The 25,635-nt window shown below is 47.9% G+C and overlaps 1 pseudogene; it reads right to left on the bottom strand.

The window, feature by feature from the left end:
* LOC120848307 overlaps nucleotides 1-25,635 on the bottom strand; it is a 60,743-nt pseudogene that overhangs the window by 9,140 nt on the left and 25,968 nt on the right.

Here is a 25,635-nt window from a genome sequence, read left to right as displayed (position 1 = left end):
ACATCAACCTGTGTTCTACGGTTATATTTCTCGTTAATCCGGACGAAGTGGGTGTTTTCCTCTGTAGTCTGGAATTGTATTAGTTCTACGAGCCAAGAGATGATTGAAAATGTTCAAAAGTGTTTTTTTCGAATGGTTTACGATCGTTACATTGGTCGTACTGTTTATTATTCTTATGCGAGACTGTTGGAACGATGCAAATGCCCTACTTTGAGTTCCAGACGGCGTGAGCGCGATCTTGTTTTCCAGTATAAATATATTCATGGATTATTGATTGCCCACAAGTCACATCTGCTATTAATATTCACGTTCCGAGTCAAGTTTTGCGAGTTTCTCCAACTTTCCATGTTAATCACATCATCCAAACCAGTCCCATGACCCGTATTCAACACTTCTACAAAACCCTCAGGGGAGCAGATATTGAAGTTTTTAACCCAAATTTCGGAGCTTTTAAGACTTTTGTAACTAACCTGTGAACATTTTGTTGTGCATCATTACCAAGGCGTCAAGCTGTTCATGAGCACAGAAAATAAACGAATGAATGAACGAATGAATGAATGAATCCCAGTGGCGTCGGCTGCCACCCGGGCTCGCCCGACCAAGCCTCGTTGGGCCTGCAGGTCAGAGCAGCCGAGCAGGGTCGCCTCCGAGTCCTTCCGAGTTGGGCTTGGGTGAGGGGGGATAGCGGAATTGGAAGGGTGGGTGCACGTCATGTGATATATGTCCAAAGACACCTCTCCACAGTGCGGGCAGCTGCCGGTGAAAGACGAATCAAAATGTTTTTGGGTTGCCGGCACAGCAATATATTGGTGTAGAGGCGGAGTAAGAGCCGCTCATCCGCCTTTGAAAGGCCTTTACGCGGGCGGGGTTAAAGGCTGTGGCCAGATTGGTAGTAACTCATGAAATCTTTGAAAGTGTAAAACGGATTAGGATCAGCGTCCTTTTCGGAGGGGGGGGGGGGGGGGGAGGAAGCTTCCCGGAGAGAGAGCACGCGAGCGGCAGCGTCAGCAGCCTCGTTTTCAGCCAGCCCCTGGTGAGCAGGAGCCCAAATAATGTAGCCGTCAGCGGGGTCCCCGATGTAGGAGCAGCGAAGTCCTCGATGTAGGAGCAGCGAAGTCCTCGATGTAGGGACCAGTGACAAGGCGGAGTACACGGCAGCTTTCGCTGCCGTGTACACCACCTGGTCACTGGTGTCGACGGGCCAGGTGTGGCAACGCCGGCCGCTGCCTGAACCGGTCGCGCTCTATCCAGTGGAGCCGCAGGTGCCTCCGTGGTGGGTGGCGCTCCACTGGCCGAGACGGGTGCTGTCGTTGGTCGCCCTGCGGACTGGTCTTCCGAAGCGACGGCCGAGGGTGCAAGCCCTGTCCCGAAGGGAGGCCTGACATGGTCGGCGTGCCGGTACCAGGTGGTCGCGTCGGGCATGCCGACGAGTAGCGACAAGGCGCTCGCTGGAGAAACCACATGTACGGCAGACCAGGGTGGGCCAGGACGGAAGTTCCAGGCGTAGACAGAAGCTCCCGGCTCCGGCAAAGGTCAGGGACGGCACCCTTGGTCAGTAGCCAGCTTCTGCTTCAGCTTCTTCAGGAGTGCCGTACACCAGATTTTTTGATGCAAGACGTCCAAAGGGTCTTGACCATCCGGCCCAGCATAAGCTCGCAGGGGGCACGGCCAGTGACCTCATGGGGAGTGGTCCGGTACTGTTACAGTACCTGGGCCACCTGCGTCCGGAAATCCCCGGGCTGGCTCTTCTTGAGCTTGTTCTTGATTGTGTGAACCACCCGCTCGGCTGCACCATTGCAAGCAGGGTGGAACGGCGGAACCAGCATCCGGCGGAACCCCTTCTTCTGCAGCCAGTACTCGGCGCTGGCGAAAGCGGGACCATTGTCGAACACAATAATGTCGGGCAATCCCTGCGCCGCGAAGGCTTGCCGCAGCGCCGCAATGACCGCGCTTGCTGATGGAGTGGTGACTGGCAGTGCCTCCACCCACTTTGAGAATGCGTCCACTCCCACCAGGAAGTAGTAGCCCTTGAAGGGTCCCCCAAGATCCACGTGCAAGCGGGACCAGGGCCTCAATCGGAACGGCCAGGGGGTGATCTCCATTTTGATCGAGCTCGCTGATTCTCCTGGCAGACCTGGCAGCATTGCACCTGGTGCGCGGTGTCCTGGTCCAGGCCAGGCCACCAAACGTGCGACCGTGCCACCATCTTGGTCTTTTCCACGCCAGGGCGCCCCGCTAGCAGCAACTGCCGGATCTTGGCCCGTCGACTTTGTGGAATAACAACCCTGGAACCCCACACCACGCAGCCCTGCTCCAAGTTCAGCTCGGCGGCTTTGTGGCGGTAGGTCTGGTGACGTAGCTCCTCCCCTCGGGAAACATCCTTGACCACCTGTGACCGGAACGGGTCCCGGTTGGTAGCCTGCGCCACCGCAGTCTTGGTGAGTACCCCCGGTTAGGCCCGCTCCAGAAGGAAAACTTCAGCAGGCTCTGAAACGGCAGCAGGCACCTCCGGCAGGGGCAGGCGGCAAAGGGCATCGGCAGGTCCGAGGTCCTTCCCTGGGCGATAGGCCAGCTTGTAGCTGTAGGCCGCCAGCGTTAAGGCCCAGCGTAACACACGAGGTGAGGCTTGCACTAGAACTGCCTTGTCAGGCCCCAGCAGCCCCAGCAGTGGCTTGTGGTCCGTGGCGGCCTGGAATTTCCAGCCACACAGGTACTGGTGGAAGCGCTCGATACCGAATATGAGCGCCAGGCCTTCCTTGTCGAGCTGGCTGTAGCGCTGCTCTGCCGCGTGAAGCCGACGAGAAGCAAACGCCACAGGGCGTTCCTGACTATCCTGACCCCGGTGCGACAGGACGGCTCCTACCCCGTACGGTGACGCATCAACGTTGAGGACTACAGGCTTGGCCGGATCGAAGTGTACTGGTATTGGAGCCTTGACGACCAACTCCTTGCTATGCTGGAAGCCCAAGTCCTGCTCCTTCATCCAGGCCCACTGCTGACCATCACAAAGCAGACAATGCAGCGGCTCCAGATGCGTCGACAGGTTGGGCAGGAACCTCCTGCAGAAGTTGATGAGGCCGAGGTAGCTCTGAAGCTCTTTCTTGTTCTTGGGCTTCGGCGCCTTGAGCAAGGCCTCAATCTTGCGGGGTGCCAGGGCCAGCCCTGCCTGGGAGATGATGTGTCCCAGGTACTCCACACTGGGGGTCAGGAACACGCACTTGTCCAGCCTCAGCTTGAGACCGGCGCCCTGCAATCGTGTCAGGACTTTTCACAGGTTCTGCAGGTGGTCCCCGTCGTCTGTACCGGTAACTAGGATGTCGTCCAAACACAGCCACGTGCCTCATGCCTCTGAAGAGGTTGTCCATCTTCCTCTGTAAGATAGCTGGGTCTGAGGCCATGCCGAACGGTAGGCGTGTGTACTGGAAGAGTCCCATGGTAGTCGAAATGGTGACGTACTTCCGGGTGACATCCTGGAGCACCAGCTGTTGGTTGACATCTCGAATGTCGAGCTTGGAAAACTTCTCTCCCCCGGACAAAGCCGACCATAGATTTTCTATCCTAGGCAGCGGGTACTTCTGGACAGTAGCGACGGGGTTGATTGGGATCTTGAAGTCCCCGCAGACCCTGACACTGCCGTCTCGCTTGAGGACTGAGACAATTGGAGCGGCCCACTCCGAAGTCTTGACGGGCACCAGGATCCCCTCTCGCTGAAGCCGTTGCAGCTCCTGGGTGACCCCGTCCTTCCGGGCGAACGGCAGCGGACGCGGCTTGAATAACCGAGGCCGGGCTCCCTCCGGCACGTGGATGCCGACCGTCGTGCCGGCGAGCGTGCCCACCTCCGGCTGGAACAGGAACTGGAAGTCGGTCAGGAGGCTCGGGACGCCTTTTGACACGTGCAGTGCAGCTTCCTAGTACTTCGGCAGTCGAACACCCAGCGCGTGAATCCAGTTCCGGCCCAGTAGCGTTGGCGACGACCCCTTGGTTAAATAAAGGGGAAGGATTGCCTCCCTGTCGCCAAGGCGAAAGCTGACCTGGGCCCGACCCTGGACCTGGAAAAGCTGCCCGGAGTAGATGCGCAGTATGACGTCCGAACCCTCGATGGACACGCCAGGGAAGGTCCGCTTGAACAGCTTCCCGGCCATGACCAACAGGCTGGCCCCTGTGTCCAGCTCCATGGTGATGGGGTAGCCACAGACTTTGACAGACACCAAGTAAGGTGGCACAGATGATGAAATTTTATTGGTGTGCCACACGTCGAAAATCTACGGCTCCTCGGCTACGACGTGGACCCCGGCTGAAGAAGGACCCGGGCCTGGTGCCGCTCGTCCCCGACGCGTTCTCTTGCGACGGCCACCCTGGCCACGACGGTCACCCTAGCCCCGGGCTTGTGTGGAACCCGGGCTTGAACCAGGCTGCTGCAGCTGCTGACCGCCGCTCGTCCTCCCCCCTTGGCAGACACGTGCGAGGTGACCAATTCTTTCGCACATGAATCATAGTGCTTGGGCGAACCGGCACTGTGAAGGGGAGTGGGCAGCACCGCAGCGGCTGCAGGCACCACTCCTTGCCGCCATCTTGTTCACCACCGCTTCCGCTGTTTCCGTCAAAGGGGAGTCGGCCGCACGCGCAATCTCGCTAGCGTCCTTTGCTTCGGCTTCCATCGCCTGCGCTGCTTTCGCTGCGTCGTCTAGCGAGGGGTTGGGAAGCTCCAGGAGTCGTGTCTGCATGGCGGCGTTGTTGATGCCGCAGACGAAACGGTCTCGGAGTAGCGAGTCCAACTGGTCGCCGAAGGCGCAGGTGCTCGTTAACCCTCGTAGCGCAGCGACGAACTGACCGAGGGTCTCCCCGTCCCGGCGGCTCCGGTTGTTGATGCGGAACCGCTCCATAAGCGTGGACGGTGCCGGGCTGAAGTGCAAGCGCAGCGTGGCGAGCAGCTCACCCAGCGTTTTCACGTGCGGTGTGCCAGCCTGAGGAGGTCGAGCAGGAGGCTGAAGACGCGGGTCCCGCAGCTGGCCAAGAAGATGTCCCGTTGTTTCGCCTCGGGCGTGTCGTTTGCCCGGAAGAGCACGTGGACCTGTTCTTCGTAGACTGGCCAGGCGGACCCATCTCCCTCGAACGACTCGAGCCTTCCGTACAGCGGCATGGCAACAGGAGCGAAGGGCGGTGTTCCGACTCTCTCGGCGGCATGGGCCGAACCGTGCACGTTGTTCGCCTCCAGTGCCACGGTTCCTCGTCGCCAGTGTCATGATTCTTCGAGAAGATGGACGAAGGAGACCGAAGCAGCCGCCGAAAAGAGACGACTCGCAGCCTGGTTGTTAGTGTGAACGATGACTGACCGGGGCGGCGTGCGCGCCACGGTGTTTATTGGCGCGCTGACCAATGTTGCCCGCCGAGCCTGGCGGCCAGAGACGGGTGGACTGGAGGGGGCGCTACATACTTGTCACACCCAGTAGGATAGTTGTGAGAGATCTGCTTTAGAAAATACGTCAAAGGCACGCGCTGCCTTTCTTGCGCGATCCCTGCACCCTTTGCTGTTATTGTACCGCTGCGGCCCTCCGTCTGCTCTTCTCAGCGCGGCGCGTTTGCCATTCCCACTTCATGGAGCGATAGCTGTAAGCAATGGTTATGTCGTGGGAAGAAGGGGGCGGTAGAGCTGAACTAGCTCCCTCTAGACGCAATGAAGAACCTCCGAGAACCCTGAAACGGGGGCAGCGAAGGGGAGGAAGCGAAGGGATACAACGAGAGAGAAATGGAGCGTTAGCTCGTCTTTCTCTGATGACCTGAACGGGGGGCTACTGTGATGGGGAGCATTTTTTTACGCCTCGAAGCTATCACACACTCGCCGCGATCATGTGGGGTTTTGCGTACGGCCGCCACTTAAATTCAACGGATAAGGGCACTAACTGCTGCAGCTAAAGAAACTCTAAGTGCAACCGACAAAACTGCCCTTATCAATGTCTTGGTAAGAAATATTCCTCGGGATTCGAGTGTTTTTGGAACGGCAACTCTGTTCCATGTCAAACACTGCGTTATTAAAGGCAAATATAAGAGATCGTGAGATCATATATATGATTTTAGACTTTATGGCTTTAAATACTACTTAGGCCAAAGTGCGCCGAACTCGGTTGTTAATTCACATTCTGGTGTCACATCTGATTGTAATAAGACATACGATGTCACCTCTCATTGTAATGGGTATAAAAGCTGCTTTAAAAAGCCAGCGCTAGAAATAAAACTGAGTACACATTTATTTGGGGTAAGAGAGTCAGCTCCTAGTAAAATAACAGGGTGAAAATGCATATGACATTTAAACAATTCAGGGATATTATGCCGCAGTTTTTCATCAAGACCAGAAGAAATCCATAAATTATCAACGATGGAAACAATAATCCCGTGGTGGATCTTCTCCCCAGAGGATATATCAAATTGAAATATTATACTTAGATATTGCCCTCTTTTACCCAAACTCACCTCATTGGAATCGGCGTATAAACTCAGAACTGGGGATGTACGGAAAGCACCCCTGGCGAGTCGTAAACCAAGATTGTGCACTGGTTCCGACATCTTCAGGACTGATTGTCGCGCTGATTCGTACACTAAGCACCATAGTCGAGAGGGAATCGCACAAGGAAATCGTAAAGGCGCAGGACACATCCTCTATCTGATCCCCAAGTCTTGTGGGCCGAGATGTTTAAGGAGTTCATACTTTAAAGGCAGTTTTCCTTTTACATTTTAAGTGCGAAATAAAAGTAAGCTTCCTAGCTGTCAAAGATCATGCGCAGAAATTAGTGCTAACTTAAAAAAAAAACAGCATAGCTTTTAGTTTGAGGTCTTGATTCAAAAGCAGCCCACGTCGCAAAAAAATGGCGAACAAACTGTTTTATTTGGAGAATATCTAAAACCATTTTTGTCTGCCCAAGTACCAAGTTTGTTTAGAACTAACCAAGCTTGCGTTCACATTTTTCATTTTTCTAAGTGAGAGCTATAATGAATAAAAATAAAATGTGTCTCGCTACCTGCACTACCCCACGGTACACCAGGTTTAAACAAATTAAAAAAAAATAGGGCCTAATATAACCAACCAAAAAATTTTGATTGAAGAGTCAATCCGCATAGAAGAGCAGGTGATACTACAAAGCCACAGCTATTGGAATACACCTGAAAAGAATCAATGCGGGCGTTAACTTATAAAAAGGAAATTATTTGTATGTATCTGTAACTAGGTGTGGCTTGAAAGCAAAGGAGGCTTTGTTTCTCCTAGCTGATGGACGGCGGCGACAGAGGCTTGGGTTCGCGATGTTTGTTCTTAAAAGGGGAATATTAAGTATAAATTATTATTTAGTGTATTATCGCTTTCCTATGATATGTGGTGAAGAATTTACTTGTATTCAACTATTATATTTTTTATTACTTAGGAGGGTCAGAGGAGAAAATAGTGGCATATTAATATTTACGCAGTTATGTATTTCTTAAGTGATTTATTTCCTGTTAGGTATTTATGTCATAATGCAAGGATGTTGCGATTGAAAGCTCAGGTTGTATTTTAAATTAGCTGTAGGTGCGTTTAAAAGATCCCTCCCTTTCTCCTATCTTTTAATTTTGTTTTTACTTTTATGAACCTGGGCGGCAGTGTCCCCTTTTATATATATACATATATAGAGGTATAAGCGACGTGGAAATCTAAGTTTGAAGATGACTATTTCAAAGCTGTTTTGGATTTTTCTTTTTTTTTTATTATGTAAAGGTACTCTGACTTTAAATTTTAGGAGAAAAAATTTAAATAGTTTATCCCATTAAGATATATAAAGCAGTGAGGTTGCTGGGACCGCTCAATAGGATTATCAGTCTTTTATTTTATGCTTTCATTTTACTTATTTAACCTTAGGTATTTCATATATTAATTCATTCAATCTTTTAGGAGTTGACTTTATATTTTATGTTTTATTTTACATATCAAGATATTAAGCTTGCGTTCACAGGTAAAACATTTTCAAGACGAACACAAGATCTGAAGATAGTCTCCCTAAAGTGAGTTTGAGATGAAAAGAGGGAAATTCTGGCCGCGAATTCATCTTGACCGCAAACAAGGTGACGCCCAAGACACCCCCCCCCCCCCCCCCCCCCCCCGAAGAACTCCAATTTCTTGAACTAATATGAGTCTGACAAAGTAGAGCCGAATCAAACCTGGAATGCACTGTCCGTCAAAAAGTATCCTATACACTTCACAATTCGGCCCCGTATACAATAGCTCTAAAGGTCTTTAAGTATTCCAAACCTCCATGTGGCGTCGTATGTTTTTTTCTCAGTCTAAGAAAGCAAAGACGAAGTGGTATTTGTGTACGAATGCTTCGCCGCTCCTTGTTTCCTGGAGGACGCAGTGATTCACTGCAGAACGTCCGCGGCGAAAGCCGCACTGATTATTTGTAAAGAGATTTTCTTTTTCTCAAAATGTACATTACCCGTCTGTTTTTGGGTCTCTGGTATATTTTACCCAGGCAGCTACTGAGTGCAGTGGGTCGGTAATTGGAAGGGAGTGCAGCGTCTTTGCCATGTTTCAGAAGCGGTATAATGGGAGCCCGCTTCCATGCCTGAGGGAAGCATGCTTTTCCCACAGCGCTGAAAAAAAAGGAGGAGGCTTGTGAGAGAGGGATGTGACAACTTTCGAAGCATAGCATAGAGCAGTGTGCCTGGCCCAAGCGCAGACATCTTATTTACACCAAGAGCTTGTTCTAGTGCGCCCCTTGTGAAGGGCTCATTATATGGCCTTGAATTAGCAACCCCCCGTCTCCCCAACCAAAAAGCAAAATGTAATAGAGCAAGTTGCGCGAGATTTTGACTGTTTAAATTCGATAATAACATCAGGGCTACACAAACAATGAAAATGCTGAGCAATACCATTAGCGACAGCTTTCACAGACCCCAGAGGCACATTAAATACCGAGATGACAAACATTCGCCTTTCATTTTCCGTACACCATCCCAAACGTCGTTAGCCGTAACAAAGCTACTTATAGAGTAAATATATGTTAACCGGCATGTTTTCTTTGCTGGGTTTCTTTTCCAGCGTGCTCGCGCTTTTCGTCTGTTAAATTCAATCTTTTTTCTTCCACAACTGGGTACCTATGGAAAACATCCCACGCTCTATTTGGTCTCGTAAAGCTGGTTGAACAATCTTTGTTCCACAATGGCTTGCGAGTTTTTGATAAATTTCCTGAACTACGTGGGATATAATGCGCAGCAGCATTGATGATTTGCTCAATAACATATGTTGTAGCCTCGTTAGGGGACAGAATGGCCAGTGTGAAGTATCAGGCGTAGCAGCTATACAAGGCACACCTTCAGTCTGATTTGTATAGTTTCCACCTAGACATATGATGTGATATGATATTATATATTTATTTTATCTAGCGAGAGCAGGAGGGAAGCAGAAAGGAAATCACACAAACCTTGTAGGAGAGCGGTGTCACTTCTATTGACAATAAAATGGTATAATACAAATTAATCGTGGGAATGATGACGATGATGACGAAATCATGAAGAGTGTGAGTGAGAGCATCAGGCCTAGCAGCAGACTTCGCGACAGAGGTCTTCGCGAGGCGTTCATGAGCTAATGACTTCTAGCAGGCCAGACTCAAGCGCCTGGTGAGGGCTCCCTACTTGCCTAACACTCAGACGATCCGGCCGAATATCCGAACACGCAGGGAGTCCAGCACCCCCGTGGTGGAACTCCGAAAGTTGGAACCGGTGTTAGTGGGGCGGCGGTCTTCGCGAACGTGGGCCTTGATGCTTTCCAGCTTGCGGTCGAGCTTGTAACCGAGCAGCTTGAGTACATTGTCGATCGAAGACATGATGGGTGACACTTGTCCTGTCGGCTCTCTGACGATGGGAAAAACGCATCTTATGCCCAGCTGGCTTTTTCTTCTTCTCTGATACGTTTCTGAATGCCCTGCTGGCTTCCTCATCTTCTTCTATACGTCTCTGAAGTGTTGGACATTCGTCTCTGAACTGTGAAAAACCTCAACCAGACTCTCTAAAAGAACTGAAAAGTAATCACGCACGAATGGATTCTCTAAAACCTTCAAGCAAGGGAGCTATGGTGGCAGTAAAATGTTCAAATCAATTCAGGTGAAAGAGTTGTACGCAGCCTAAAAAGTAGTGGCTTTGGTATTTAAAAGACCTAAATTTAAAGACAATAAAAGCCGCTCATTAAACTGATTTTCTCCCGGAAATCAACTTGTACCCTGACCTACATGGTGTGCTGAGCATTAAAATGGTCGGATTAAAAAGTTGTGGAAAGTGAGTAAAAGATTCTTGGAGGTCATGGATATAAAAGGCAGTGTATGATGTAATGGACAGTGAAACAGCTGTAATGAGACGGTCTCTAAGAACTCGTACTGCCACAGGTTTGAGGGGCGTATCAAGGGGAATATGGGCACATCTCATTCCAGTCTGCACAAGAGTTGCAGCGCCACCGGATGAATGAGAAGATGGGCGGTGTTTTCCAAAAGATGACAGTTTCGTAAAACTGGTCTATTCGTGGACGTGAAATAGGTACCCCGCAATGCTAGAGCTATTTAACGTAGCTAATTAAGTAACAAATACACATAATCTATATTTATTTATTTATTTATTTATTTACAATACCCTCAAGGCCGTGAGGCGTTAGAGAGGGGAGTGGGTAATACAACATTGATGAATCACTTCGCGAAATGCGGCGGAATCCTTGATGGCTGCGATGTCACCGGGAAGGCCATTCCAGTTTACAATTGCGTCGGGGAGAAGGGCGTTTTGATGAGCTGTGGAAAAACATCGTGGCCGGGCTATTTTTTTAGGATGATCTAGTCTAGAGGATGAATAGGTTGGCGGAGTGAGAAGAGTCTGATGTAGTAGAGGGGAATAATAGACTTTATGCAATAGGCACAGACGAAACATTTTCCGTCGGGTAGCAAGTAAGGGAAGAGAAAGGTCAGATTTCATTCGAGTAACACTAGAAAAACGTGAGTAGTCAGATGCAATGAACCGGGCAGCACGGTTTTGGACAGCCTCAATACTGTCTGTTAGTGAAGAAAGGTGAGTCTGCCAAATGGAAGATGAATACTCTAATTTTGATCGTACTAAGGAAATGTAAAGGAGTCGCTTTAGGTTACTTGGGACAGATCTGAAGTTGCGACGGAGGTAACCTAGGCTTCGGTTAGCAGCAGACACCACCGAATTAGTATGGCTGTCCCAAGAGAAGTTTTTAGAGCGCAGCTCTTAGGGGCCCGTTTCCAGCCTAAGCGGCGTCGGCGTCGGCGTCGGCGTCGGCGTAACCGGGGGGGGGGTCACGTGACCTCGGGGCCGAGGTCACGTGACCCTCCCTCCGAGGTCACGTGACCCTCCCCCCCGAGGTCACGTGACCCCCTCCCGAGGTCACGTGACCCCCCCCCCCCCCCCCCGAGGTCACGTGACTCCCCCCCCCCCCAGGTCACGTGGCCCCCCCCTCCCCCAAGATCACGTGACCCCCCGGGGTCGCGTGACTACCCGCAGGTGACGTGACCCCCCTCAGTACCCTCCCCTACTCCTCCTCAAGAGCTGCGCTCCAATTCGGCGTTACAGGGATTTGTAAACGGCTTTCATTTTTTGTTAGAAGAACACCAATATACTTGTACGTGTCAGTTTGTTGTAGAGGAACATCATTAAGAGTAAGAGTAGAGGAAGTTTGGAAGGTGGAACGAGAGAAGCGCATGTGTTTACATTTGTTAACGTTGAGGGACATTTGCGAATTACTACACCAGTTATTAATAGAGTTAAGGTCATCTTGTAGCGCTGCAGAATCAGAGGGAGATGCTATTTTACGATAAACGACACAGTCATCTGCAAACAAACAAAGTAGACCCCAAACGTTTCACTGCATGAAACTAAAATGACCCACTAAACAGCTTCATTAATATATTGTTAAAAGCGTGGGATTTACAGCTGTAACCAATTGAACAGAAGCTAAGTGATATTCGTTCGGGCAGTGACACCAGGAGGTTATTTTTTTATCCGCTTTTTTGGCGGTAGGTTTTGTACCTCCTTTGGAAGGTGGGGGTGATTCTGTGGGATTGGCAGATAACTCTAAGGTTTTGTCCTCTCGCTGTGAGGTGTAAGGAGGGGGCCCATCGCCGGTCTGAGATGGAGTGGCGGCAAGCACCACTTGAGACTTAGGGCCAGGACGATGAGGAATTGTCCTGGCACATGGGCCTTTGAGCAGGGGCCGCTGTCGTCTGGCAACCCACATATCCTCGCTGGGGGTTGCCATATTGATGACCTCCAAGAAGATAGCCGGCCTTCATGTCCTCAGGCAGCACGATGCAAGCAAAAGTGAGGCCTAGGTGCTTCGATGGGCTCTCATGTTTGTCTCTGTATGTGAAGATTGGTCGCACGGCAACCAGCCCGGATAGGCCCTCCATGATCTCCTCTTCGCTGACTCCTGCGGGTCGTCCTCTGAGATTTAAATACATTAAACGAGGTGGAGGCGATCAGAGCATATCTGTAGAAAAGGAAGTAAAGAAAACTGAAAGGAAATTATGGGAAGAAAGAATGCAGGGAACTCAGCTTTAACAATATAGAGGGCACAAAAACAAGAAATAAAGAAGGAACAGCTCTATGATATTTCAGTGGGGAGCTCAGTGGCTGTTTGAAGCTAGAACGGCGGTGCTAAGAATGAAAACTCATAGGGCTAAATTCCAAAAATTAGACACTCTGTGCGACGTATCCAACCGCGAAAGAGAAACTATACAACATGTCATTTTAATGGGCACGGGGCTTTGTCCCACCCTCTTGGGGCGATGACTAGGAATTTGGAGGGGACACTGGGGTTTTCCGGACATGGACGGAAGAATGGATGGGGAAAGGATTGCGGGAACTAAGAGAAGATTAAAAGATTGGTGGAAACGACCTAGGGAGGAGTGAAAATACAGATAAAAATAAGCAACGATGACACTTTAACAGGGGGGGGGGGGGGGGGGGAGAGCTGTGTGAATACGAAATGTATACAAAGTAACAAAAAAAAGATGATGAAATGTTAGGCTAGCCGGCGCAAGCTGCCGCCCGTTGCAAAGGATATAGCCATTATCATTCGTCCATCTATCTATCCGGTTGGGTGGCTGGTTGGCCAATCTAAGTCGCGAAAACTGTACTGAGTGCCCACCGATGCCTTTAGTGGCGGCTCTGCCCCCCGGCAGCCGCCTCGTTATAAGTGTGTCATTGGCGGAAGGAAAATTCTTTCCACGCCTCAGGGTTTGTGAAACTTTCTTTAATCTTTAGCGCTGGGATTTTCTTTTCCTTTTAAAGCTTTGGACAAGTTCGAGAGTAGGTGGGGTGGGCACCAGTGCAGTTGACAGATTTGAGAAGCGTACCCTCGCACGTGTCAGCTGGATGGTGCGTTGCTCCGCACTTCGCCCGCGTCGTTTTTCCGCAACTGGTGACAGAGCTGTAACCTAATCGTTTTTAAATGAAGCTTCGTCTTCGGTTCGGTATGCAGGAGCGCCCCTTGCAGAAAAGATAGCCGCCTTAATGCCCTCAGGCAGCAAGGTGCAAGCAAAATCGAGGACTAGGTGCTGCGATGGGCACTCATGTCCGTCTCAGCGTATGGAGACTGGTCTAACGGCGACCAGCCCGGATAGGCCCTCCAACATCTTCTCTTCGCTGACTCCTGCAGGGAGTCCTCTAAGATGACGCCATGACAGCTGTTCAAGGGGCGAACTGGGGTGACGGATACCTGGTAGCCCGAGATCTTGTTTAAATCTAAAAGAACAACACTCTGCGCTTCGTTCTCTACCTCATAAAACAGGTCGCCAGATGCTAGTTTCTTGGCCTCGAAGTTATGACTAATTTTTCTAAGGTTTTTTAAATTAGAAATGGAGAGAGCTTAGCTATCAGTTTACCACTTTGCTTTGAATGCATTACCAGAAAGCGGGTTATGCTCCACTGGGCTGCAGCTCCTGTGTCTTTGCGGGCTGCTTCGGTCCGTACCATTTTCAAGGCCGGATCAGGTTTTGTAGCTCGCTTAGAACTCATAAAAGATGGGAGAAACTTTGGCATCTGTTGTGTGACGTCCCCCATCGCGCCCAACATGTGAAAGGGTAACTCATCATAAAAAATAGAGGCTTCGCTGAATATGTAACACCAATGGCACTTGCTTAAACGCTTTACCGTAGGGGGGGTTGAGATAAACGGATATGTTGCCGCGCAAGGTTAGCCCTAGCCACCAAAGAAGGGGAAAAAACACAAAAGAGAGGAAAAGTGAAATATGAGAGGTACAGTAGAAGAAGAGACGACTAACTGAATCATCCTGGCCGGGCCATAACATAATCATCCTGGCCGGGGCGTAGGGTCCATACCTTTCCCGTGCTGAACTCAACCACAAGGAGGCCCTCTTTCCCAGAAACGGGAAAGCGACGCGCAGCCAGACGTGGCCGGGCGAATCCACATGGCTCGGAGTCCGTGCTGATACCACTCACCAAACACCTGAAAGTGTAGGTGACCCTGCAGGGACATCGTGAGATCTACCAATATAATTACATACAGTAGTGTCCTCTCGCAGACACACTTCAGCTTTTAAATGTAAAAGAAGTTCCGGAATGACGGGTTGCTGCGTTTGCCTAAGAATTGGCTCTATAATGGCAAAAATGACTGTCGTAAATTTAACGAATTCATCGTGGGAAATATCTCTATATTAAAACTTTCTTACGCTATTTTAGTACACACAACTAGGAACACGAAAATTGATTGTAAAAAAAATTAATTTTTGGTCGTCTTTTTTAACTATAATTTTTCGATTATCTGTACATTTTAACAGAGCGGGCAAAATCAGGAGCAAAGAATAAATTTACATAGAATCGTTATTATGATCAAATAACATAAATGCAAAAATATTTCCTTATAATTTCTGTAATATGTTTATTCACATAAGATCCTGTTTCATGATTGTGTAGGAGGTGACCTTTATTCAATAAGAAAATGTCAGATAATAATTCTGCAAAATTACATCCGCTTGGGAGTGATATTTTGAAACGTAACCTTTCGTTTTGCTGCGAAAGGTCGCTAATTCCGGAGTACGTATAACTTGTTGATTTATTTGCTATTGTTGCAGTTTTTAATAATAATGTTCATTTTATTTAAAGTGCCCCCAGAAAGACGGTCTACAGTCTGGTGTACTTCTGCAAAAACACCAAAAGAAACAAATATAAGCAGGAATACATCGAAGGCACGCTAAAATAAATATAGTACAAAACACCGACATATAAATTAAAAAAAAAAAATAAAGAGCAAATTCGTCAACAGGCGGAGGAACTCTGAGGATTGATGTAAGGGTCTGGATTCGAAAAAGATGGTAAATGTTGCAGGGGCAAGGAATATTGAATAATATAAAATGCCGGGTACAGCGCAATTTTATATAATATTTACTTTACAGAAGATTTGAGAAGTGCGATTAGCGCTATTTTCAAGCTGATGTGTATAAAACTGAAGTTACAGGCCTCCTTTCTTATACATAAGTGAAAGAGAACATTTTTAGCAGATATTCATAGTAATAATAAATTCGACGTTCTAAGTACCTGTCCTACACACTACGAATTATTTTTTTTCTGAATATGTTCAATATTCATGCCTATTGCTTTTTTAAAGCGAATTTCATATTATGGATGCAAATTCCATAGGCGACCCTACTACAGAAATGAAAAGGGTTCCTAAAATCGAAATGCGAGCGTGAAATTCCCATAATTATCATCGCGCTACCCACAATAAATTTAGATTTAATATTTTATTTCATTTTTATGCTGATTGCCAACCTCCTTTGGAGGTTGTGGCAGGAGGGTTAAACGAGTTAATTGCACAAGAAGGTATTGAAAAAGCAAAGGAAATACACAACACTTCTCAGTAGAAATATAAGCAGAAAAGCAACAATAATCCTTTTCACGAACATTTCAAAAGATTGACAAACTAATAAGCTGATATCAATTTTAATGGTGCTTGAGACTGTCTATTACTTTCCTCGATGGTGCGTTAAAAAATTAAAAGAGTTAATGCGATACATGAAAAGAACAATAGTCCGACTATGAAATTTTCTCGTGACATGAACCTGTCGACGAGTCAAATACTTTCTAGTGTCTCTGTTAACGTCATCATTATACATACAGTGTAATAATTGTCGTGTAGCTCTACGACGCCTAGTTGATAACAAATCAGTTTTACCCCTTCCGTACAGTGGGGTGTCCGATTCGTTTATTTTTATATTGGTTTTATGTGAAGCGCAATGCAAATCTCTAGGCCTTCTCTAATTTGTAAATGTCAGTAGCTGTGTGCGGATTGTATAATGTTAACGCACCCTTTGTACATGCCAATATCGTTCACAGGGGAGACTCGCTGCACTTCCATTCTGTGAAGATTAAATGTGTATTCAACAGCAGTACGGCTTCGGCACAACGAAAGCTTTTTGTTTTTCCAGGGTTTATCAGCAACTGACTTTGTTTGGACCTTAGAAGCACACATAACCGATCAGCTTGTAATATATTGCAGCCTTCTGGGGAATAATTTTTTTTAAAACAATTTAATATAAGCAGTAAGGTGGAGCATCTGAAAACTTTCAACAGACGACACTATAATGTCTATAAAAATAAAAAAAGAGGACCCATAACTCATCTTTGAGGAACGCCAGTCCGCTAACAAAAGCTGTGAGAGAAACTGTATACAATACGAACAGTGTTCGTGCGAAATAACAAGGAACTCTTAAAACAATTACATAACTCTGGAGATATACGATATGGAAATTGATTGTGCAAGTGTAGTTTCTGAAAGAAGTTGTCAAATGCTTTGGTGATAAAAAACAATATGAAAATACCTTGTCTTTTATTCGTGTCAACTGGCGTGCAATTATGAAAGAAAAAATACACAGATTGCATGGTCTCCACGAACCGACTACTCAAAAACCATGGTGTGAAGGTTTTAATTTTTGACGAAAATAGGAAAGCAAGTTCGTATGATGAACAATTTCAAGAACCACTGAAAATCCACAAAGCAAGTTACAGGTCGATCATTTGTATTAACGGAGGTATCACCATATTTCGAAATCGGAATAATCACCAAATTCAACCAAAGCGAGGGAAAGCCACTTGACGCAAGTGAAATGATAAAAATGTGTTTCAGGATAGGGGTCAACGCCTCGCGGCATCTTATAGTTTGTTTCCACGTCAAATCGTCCATGACTGTCTGGGACATATTTTTAAAAGTTCTGTAAAAAATATATGTGAAAGCCATGTTCTTAGGAGGATCGTACAGCTATATATGAACATCGCAGCTAACCGTTTGTCAGGTATATAAAATTGAGAAGCTCGAGGCGTGGATAACGCCGAGATTTCAGTAGTGTAATTCGCACAGCCGCCAATCTTACCCTAAAGCAGGCACGTAGTTGAAAAAAATTCATTTATTTTATAGACAGTTTACAACATCCACACAAGATATTAAAAATAATAATTAAATATTTCCATAATTTGCACAGTCTTCAATGCCACACAAAGCAGGCACGCAGTTAAAACAATTCATTTATTTTAGAGAAAATTTCCAACGTGCACACGAAATATTAAAAAGTACAATTATATATCTCTGTTGTCCTTTCTTTATGCGTCCCAATCAATTATTTTAAGGTATGACGACTAACTGCGCTCCGCAATAGAGTAGCGCCGTTGTACAGACTTGAAAATCAACGGCATGCGATTATTTAAATAAACTTGCCAACTTCGGTTTAGGAAGTCTAATGCGATCAAAAACAAGGAAAGGACTCCCTACAAAGTAACCTTATAATTTCATGCATCGGCCAGAGAAATTTTAGACAAACAAAGGCAACCTATAGTATCGGCAGTATTTGAGCAAAAGCTAGCGGATCACTCTTTTGAGGCGTGTCGATTTGACATGCGATGATCGAATCCGGAGAACGCTGAGAGAAGCAAAGAAGGATTGCAATCGTTGACTTGATAAACTACTTGCAGCTTATGACTTGATTTTATATGTGCATATTACAAACTACAGAGATGCCAACTCGAAACGTGTTGATATTTTTTAAACATTTTAAAAGAGTCTGTACTAGAATGATTTAAGTGAAATAACGCAAACCAAATAGCCTTGGCTTACGGCGGTGTTGTTTTGAAAATTAAGGAAAATTATACCTTATGAACGCGATGCCCTCCACACCCAAAATATGAAGAGTTAAAAGTCAAATATCAAAGTAAACAAAATTACATCAATTCACCCGTTCTTTGTAAGGATGCACCAGCACACCCAGGAATAATTTTATAAGTCGTGTTTTGATATGTCAAAAACATGGGCTCTAGTAAATGTCGTGAAGGGATGTGCATTTAAGCCGTCCCTCGGGGATGGTATTTAAAAAAATGTTTTGTTTGATTCGACATGAGTTGCCGAAAGCTTCAGTGGATTTTTTTTTCTTCAGTCTTGGGCACTTCACGTGATAAGAATGATATTCCAAACAATCTCGAATATCCTTGTGAGCACTAAGCAGTTTACACGACATCACTCTGGAAGATCTTCGTATATTGCTGTTCAGTTTCAAGCCCATTAAAGTACCAGGGACAGATGACATCCGTTTGTGCGACTTACGTCAAAATGTCGCTTCTTTGGGTATTGGATGGCTTCATATATTCATTGGAATTATAAAAACTGGGATCATTCACGATGGCCTAGAAATCGCCATTATCAGACCAGTCAACAAAGGTGGAAAGCGCAACATATTTGAAAGTTGTACGCTTGAAAAGTAAACATTTCGGAAGAAATCTGTCTGGTCAGGTGAGTATTATTAAAAGAAGCTGCAGGTACTCTTACCAATTGTGTTTAAATACCCCGACGCTTTCGCGGCCTACTCGGTCGCTTGTTCACGGGTGACTTATTTGTCTGAGTGTTCGTCTTTCTAGTTTTCTCCTTTTCACTGCTGTTTAAATCCCGCTCTCCTTCTTGTGACACCTCGAAGCCCGTGAATATAACTGCTTGGGAGGGTACCGATCAACCGAATGAGGTTGTTCTTTGTGTGTTGAATATGACATGACTCTAAAAAGAGCCGTTTTTCCCAGTCTTTTTCGGCGTCCAGTATGAAATTGCTGTAGAAGTCGATGACGGGATTGCTCTTTTCCTGCACGTTCCGCTAGAGCGCTACCTTGTATGCTCGTCCTTCTTACATCACATTTGTGTCTGCGTAGACTTTCGTGGAAGTTTTTGGTGTCCCACACATATGAGGCATTGCAGTCGGCTCGAGAAATACAATAAACAAGGCCAGTTTGAAAAATCCACACTCTTTGAGATGCCGGAACCACGCCGTTACCCGCCACAGGTTGTTTTACTGCTCAAGTTTTTATCCAAGGCTACAATCATGTTGTTTAATTCCTTGTGCTACCACAATGCACGTACTATGTCAAACACGGGTGACACGTTCCAGAAACATGCGGCGCCATAATCGACTGTTCCAATTTTCAATTGTTGACTGCGGAAGAAACTACTACTGCGTCGACTATAGAACAGAGAAGTTAAACTGTCTGCCATCGATGATATTCTCCTCGCACTAAACTCGACAACTTTCATAAAATCATCTACGTCTTCCAAGATATCCATCAACGTTCCTGTACCCGGTGCACGACCCCATTTTCAAAAACAGCTTTTTTCTATCTTGTAGTCTCGCTTCTGTTGAGGCAAGATTTATGTCGATTCTCGTCACAAATACCACAAACCACAGCGTTCTCCTTCCCAAAGGAGTTCTGTTAGCAAATGCTCGGCAATTCCACGGCGCAGCTATGCATACCTTGCAGAACTTGACCCACCACCACGTATCTGAAAACGCTGACCTCACCACCGTCCTTTGCACACCTTTGTTTTACCGTTGACAATTTTTTGAGTGATACCCCATACCCCAAAATGTAATTTCGGTGCTCTCATCCTAAAAACCCACGCGTTGTTCAATCATCCGTCACACAGGCTACACAAATCGAACACCTCATTGAAACTGGAAAGGCACTCACAGTTCACTAAAGACCGTACTGTGTGTTTTTGGTGGAGCAAATGTTATTCAATAACACGTGGATGACACTAAGATCATGCGATGGGATAGTTGGTTATAGGTTACAAAATTAAAGGTAGCGCTAAAGACGACGACAAGTGGAACACGCAGACGTGTACAGGCGCTGACTCACAGCTGCTATTTAGTGAAGATCCAAAGGAAGATAAAGCAGAAGTGCAAGGGCATATGTGGAATGAGAAAGAAGACTAACCAAGACAAAAGAAATCAACGATTAGTTTTGACTTCAGAATCAAAAAATAAGAAAAAAAGGAGTTAAAGATTTAAAATTTACACTAATGTAACACAAAAAATGGAAAGAAAGCAAATCGGCAAAAAACATATTAGAATGAAAACTTACTTTAATAAAATGAAAGAAAGAAAAAAAAATTAAAAGAGGACCTTTTTAATCTAGTGAAGCAAAGTTTTCACACAAAAGATTGTGAGTATGGCAGTTCCTTCGCCAACAAAGGCTACCCACGGTGCACGATAAGGCGCAAGTCATAGCAGCTAAAGTGGATACATGTATCCTCCGCCTTATCGGCGAAGGAACTGCACTACTTACAATCTTTTGTGTGAAAACTTCGCTTAACTGGATTAATTTTCAGAGTCCTTTTCTTTTTTCTATCTTTCATTTTATTGAAATAGGTTTTTATTTAAATTTTTTTTGCCAACTTTTTCTTTCTATTTCATTATATTTTTGTGTTCCATTAGTGTACATCTTTAATTTTTCACCCTGATTTTTTCTTATCTTTTAATTTTTTTGTCAAAAAATGAAAGCCGTTTACAACTCCCTGTAACGCCAATTAGAGCGCAGCTCTTGAGGAGGAGGAGGGAAGGGTACTGGTGGGGTCAGTTGACCTCGGAAGGGGGGGTCACGTGACCTGGGAGATCACGTGACCTCGGGGGGGTCACGTGACGATGACGTCATCAGTGATGATGACGATGACGATGCGGTTTCCGATGACGTCATTGGCATCCGCATCGTCATCGTCATCATCACTGATGACGTCATCGTCATCCACATCGTCATCATCATCATCACTGATGACGTCACTGATGACGTCATCGTCACGTGAGCCCCAGGTCACGTGACCCCCTCTAGGTCCTCCCGAAGGAACCCGAGGTCCTCCCGAGGTCCTCCCGAAGGAACGCGAGGTCCTTCCGAGGTCCTCCCGAAGGAACCCGAGGTCCTTCCGAGGTCCTCCCGAAGAAACCTGAGGTCCTCCCGAGGCCCTCCCGAAGGAACCCGAGGTCCTCCCGAGGTCCTCCCGAAGGAACCCGAGGTCCTCCCGAAGGAACCCGAGGTCCTTCGGAAGGACCTCGGGCTCCTTCGGGAAAATTTACTCATAATGCACCGCGCGGTTAAGCCGACGGCGACGCCGACGCCGCTCAAGCCGGAAACGGGCGCCTAAGAGCTGCGCTCTAAAATGATTGTTGCTTTCTTTCGTCTTGGTTAGTCTTCTTTTTCATTTCGTAGGTGACCTTGCACTTCTGCTTTATCTTCCTTTGATCCTTCACTAAATTTCAGTTGTGAGTCAGCGCCTATCCGTGTCTGTGTCGTCCACTTGTCCTCGCCTTTAGCGCTACCTTTAATGTCGTAGAGGACATGCTACCAAAAGACGTAATTCCACCTTCTTTTGCTCTATGGTCATATCCCGTCGTACTTGTGACAGAGAAAGACGGCTCCATACGGTTATGTGTCCGATTATTGTCGCCTAAATCAAACTACTCGTAAAGACGTCTACCCGCTACCACAAATTGATGACGCTATCGACTAAATAGAAGGATCCTCGGTGTTTTCATATCTCGACTAGCGCACAGGATACTGGCGAATACCAATGGCTGGACATAACAACAAAAATACCACATTCGTTACAGTTGACGGACTTTAAATTTAACTGCATGCCGTTCGGCCTCTCCAATGCATCAGCTATCTTAGAGAGGATGAAAGATATAGTCCTACGTAAAATGAAGCGGAAAACATGCTCGTGTTACCTCAAAGATATGATAGTATTTTCCACCACATGTGAAGAGCACTTAAATCGTTTGACACTAGTTATTTCTTGCCTTCTTAAAACATGTATTTAATTAAATAGAAAGAAGTGACGCATCGCTGCAAGGAAAGTTAAAGTACTTTGCCACATCGTCAGTCAAGTTGGCGTCAATCACGATCCCGATGAGATATGTGTTGTCCGAGACGTCCCATGTCCCAAGACTGTAAAAGTCATTCGCAGCTTTTGCGGCTTGGAATTGTACTTTCAACGCTTAATCAAACGGTTTCAGCCAACGCCGTCCCCTTCATAACGTACTTTGTGGGGATGTATGGACCTTTGTGCATGAAGGTGTATGCTTCGCTTCGACGCACCCTTGCTTCACCTCCAGTCTTGTGCCACTGCGACCCCTGCACCCATATGGGGATTATGAGTATGCCAACGGACGCGAATTAGGAGCTCTACTCGTGCATCGAGGCGCTAAAACTTAATAGAAGAACGTCATTGCGTATGCCATCCGCACACTAACGAATCAGGAAGAAATATGTTCCACAACCAAACGCGAATGAATTGTGTTCTTATGTGCGATCACCAAATTCCGTCGCTATATGCATGGCCATCATTTCGACGTTGTCGGAGACCACCATTCGCTTTGCTGGCTCTCGTCCATGAAAAGATCTCCTGCCGTCGTGGGTACTTGAACCTTGGACTACAGCAGTACGACTTCTGTTCGTCATAAGTCTGGAAGAATCCAAACGACTCCGACGGGCTCTCCCGCTGTCCTTTAAGTGCAAAGGACACGAGCAAACTCCAACATCTGCCCCGTAACCACCCAACGTAATTGCAACTCATTACATTGGCAGATTTTTATCATCCCAGCGCCTCAACACCCGGATTCGCCCACTCCTGGAGCATCATAAAGGCACCAACTCGTAGAGCGATCCTCGTTTTATTAAGAAAAGCCTAGACTTCGCCCTTTATAATTGCTTGCTCCAGAAGCACAACTACGCCCCCGACGCAAAGCGCTGGCTACTTGCTCTTTCATCAGTCCTGCAATCAGAAATTATGCGCTTTCCTAATGAGGACCCCACTGCTAGACACCTTCGACTTTTTAAAACGATCGAGCGGATTCGCAATCGTTACTTTTCACCACGAATGTGCCAAACCGCCTGCCATTCCATTGAATCGTCTGCCCCGTGTCAGCATCACAAGCGCTCTTCGTCGGGCCCGACCGGTGTCCTTCAGCCCATCTTGTTCTCAACAGTGTCATTTGAAGTTGAAGATGGTTGAACGTGTTGGTTTCTAATTTGCGACAACGAAAGAGGGACAAGGAATACAAACAGACTACACGGGCTTGTATTCCCGTACGAAGATGTTGGATATGGCCCTGATATATGTTATATATGACCATATATGATGATATTGCCGCCCGCAGAGCCGAGAAGGCAACGCTTGGTCACGGTCTTCTAGAAGATTCCCGGTCATTCTCGCAGCAGGCGTAACTGTCCCTCTGCTTTGTTATTCTCGAAAGTGCCAGTTCATCCTCGCCCCGAGCGCGCGACGCTGGAACCTGCTTTGCCGAACTTTCGAGATAGTGACACACGGTAGATAAGCAGCTGCCCGCGACTTTGTCGAGTCAGTCTCAGTCTCGCTAGCGCTCTGTAGTGCCGCCGAATCACCGCCCGCTTTTCTGCTGCCTCGACGCTCTTCCGTTACTTCTTTTTGTTTGGCACAAGTTCGCCCATTAAACCTTTATTTTCAGTTTACTCTTTGCTTTCTCGTCGCCTTAATTCGTGACATTTCTGGTGGAGGTGCGGGGTAGGAAACCCGTGCAGCGTACCCCTAGAAGAACTCGGTCAACAAGCCCCATTTCCCAACGACCTTCCGTTGAAGACTCAGAGCATCGTGCCAGCCGCCGTCTTCAAGGGCAAGCTCCTGAACTCGGACGTCGGACCCCCGCCGCGGAAGTCAAAGAAGAAGACCGCGACGATGACCGCTCCGCCCGTCGTTGTCCTGCCCGTCGCCCCCCGATCGCCGACAACTTTCCATGGCGAAATCTATGAAGACGTCGAGGACTGGATCCTTCACTATGAGCGCGTCGCCCGCCACAACGGATGGAACGCCGAGCAGCGCCTCCAGAACCTCTACTTCTCGCTGGAAGGCACCGCGAGGCACTGGTTCGAAAACCACGAGGCTTCGCTTACATCGTGGGATATCTGCGCTGCCGAGTTGAGGCGAACATTCTCGAACCAACACCGGCGACAGAATGCGGAGGACCTGCTCCAGACGCGGACACAAGCCCCCGACGAAAGCGTGACAAGCTACGTTGAAGACATGCAACGACTCTGTACACGCGCCGACCCTCAAGCCACCGAGGAGAAGAAGTTGCGCTTCCTCATGAGGGGCGTCAAGAGTGAAATCTTCGGTGGCCTTGTCCGCAGCCCCCCGACGACGGTAGATGGCTTCGTGGCCGAGGCAACCAACATCGAGCGAGCGCTGTTGGCCAGAGCTGTGCACTATCAACGACGCACCGGTGTGTCAACGGTTCCGGCTGTCTCACCACCTCGCTCCGATGTAAATAGTATCGGCATCGAACACCTGCGGCAGATAATCCGCGACGTCGTACGAGAAGAAATAAGGAAGGTTCTGCCCACTGCCGATCGCCCTGCCTCGCTTTCTATGGCGGAAGTAGTGCGGGAGGAGGTGCAGCGAGCCTTCCAGCAGGAGGCTCCCGTCGACCTGCCACCACCGGAACAACCAACGGTGAGCTACGCCGCCATGGCTCGACGACCGCCACTTCCTGCCCGTCAACCTCCTGCGCCGCAACGACGAGACACACCAGCACCGCCGTACCTCCGACGTCTCGACGACCGACCTCAGTGCGTCCGGCGAGAACAACCGGCGCCCAGGAAGACTGACGTGTGGCGGACGGCTGATCGACGCCCCCTGTGCTACCACTGTGGTGAAGCAGACCACATCTACCGACGATGCCCCTACCGACAGCTGGGCTTACGAGGGTTTGCGCCCAACGACCCTCGACCACGTCCTGGAGAGCGACCTCGGGACATCGAAGACTACCTCCGCCGCTCTTCATCTCCTGAGTCGTCTCGCCGCCGAGGATTCCGTTCACCATCTCCCCGACGCTCGCCATCGCCCTTCCGCCGGTCCCGCCGAGAAAGCCTGTCCCCCTTGCCTCGCCGGGAAAACTGAGTGCGGCAATACCGGGAGGTGGTATTGCCGGTGACGAACGACGCCAATATCCTCCACTAACGTCGGAGGGCTCCCACACTAGCGACGAAACGGATAGGAGCGACGCTTCTGTGACGGTGTCGAATAACCTCGACGTTACCATCGACGGCCACGACGCGAAGGCACTCGTCGACACCGGAGCAGAGTATTCCGTTTTAAGTGGGAAGCTCTCTCGCCGCCTTCGGAAAGTGATGACGCCGTGGGATGGCCCGAAAATACGAACCGCCGGCGGACATCTCATCACACCAGTGGGAAGGTGTACTGCGCGCGTGGACATCTACGGAGAGTCTTGCCCCGTCAAATTCGTCGTCCTCAAAGACTGTT

Source organism: Ixodes scapularis, unplaced genomic scaffold (genome assembly GCF_016920785.2).
Source record: "Ixodes scapularis isolate PalLabHiFi unplaced genomic scaffold, ASM1692078v2 PGA_scaffold4__175_contigs__length_147842914, whole genome shotgun sequence".
Classification (NCBI taxonomy): domain Eukaryota; kingdom Metazoa; phylum Arthropoda; class Arachnida; order Ixodida; family Ixodidae; genus Ixodes; species Ixodes scapularis.
The sequence above is the reverse complement of the archived record's forward strand: the minus strand, read 5'-3'. Positions and strand labels throughout refer to the sequence as shown.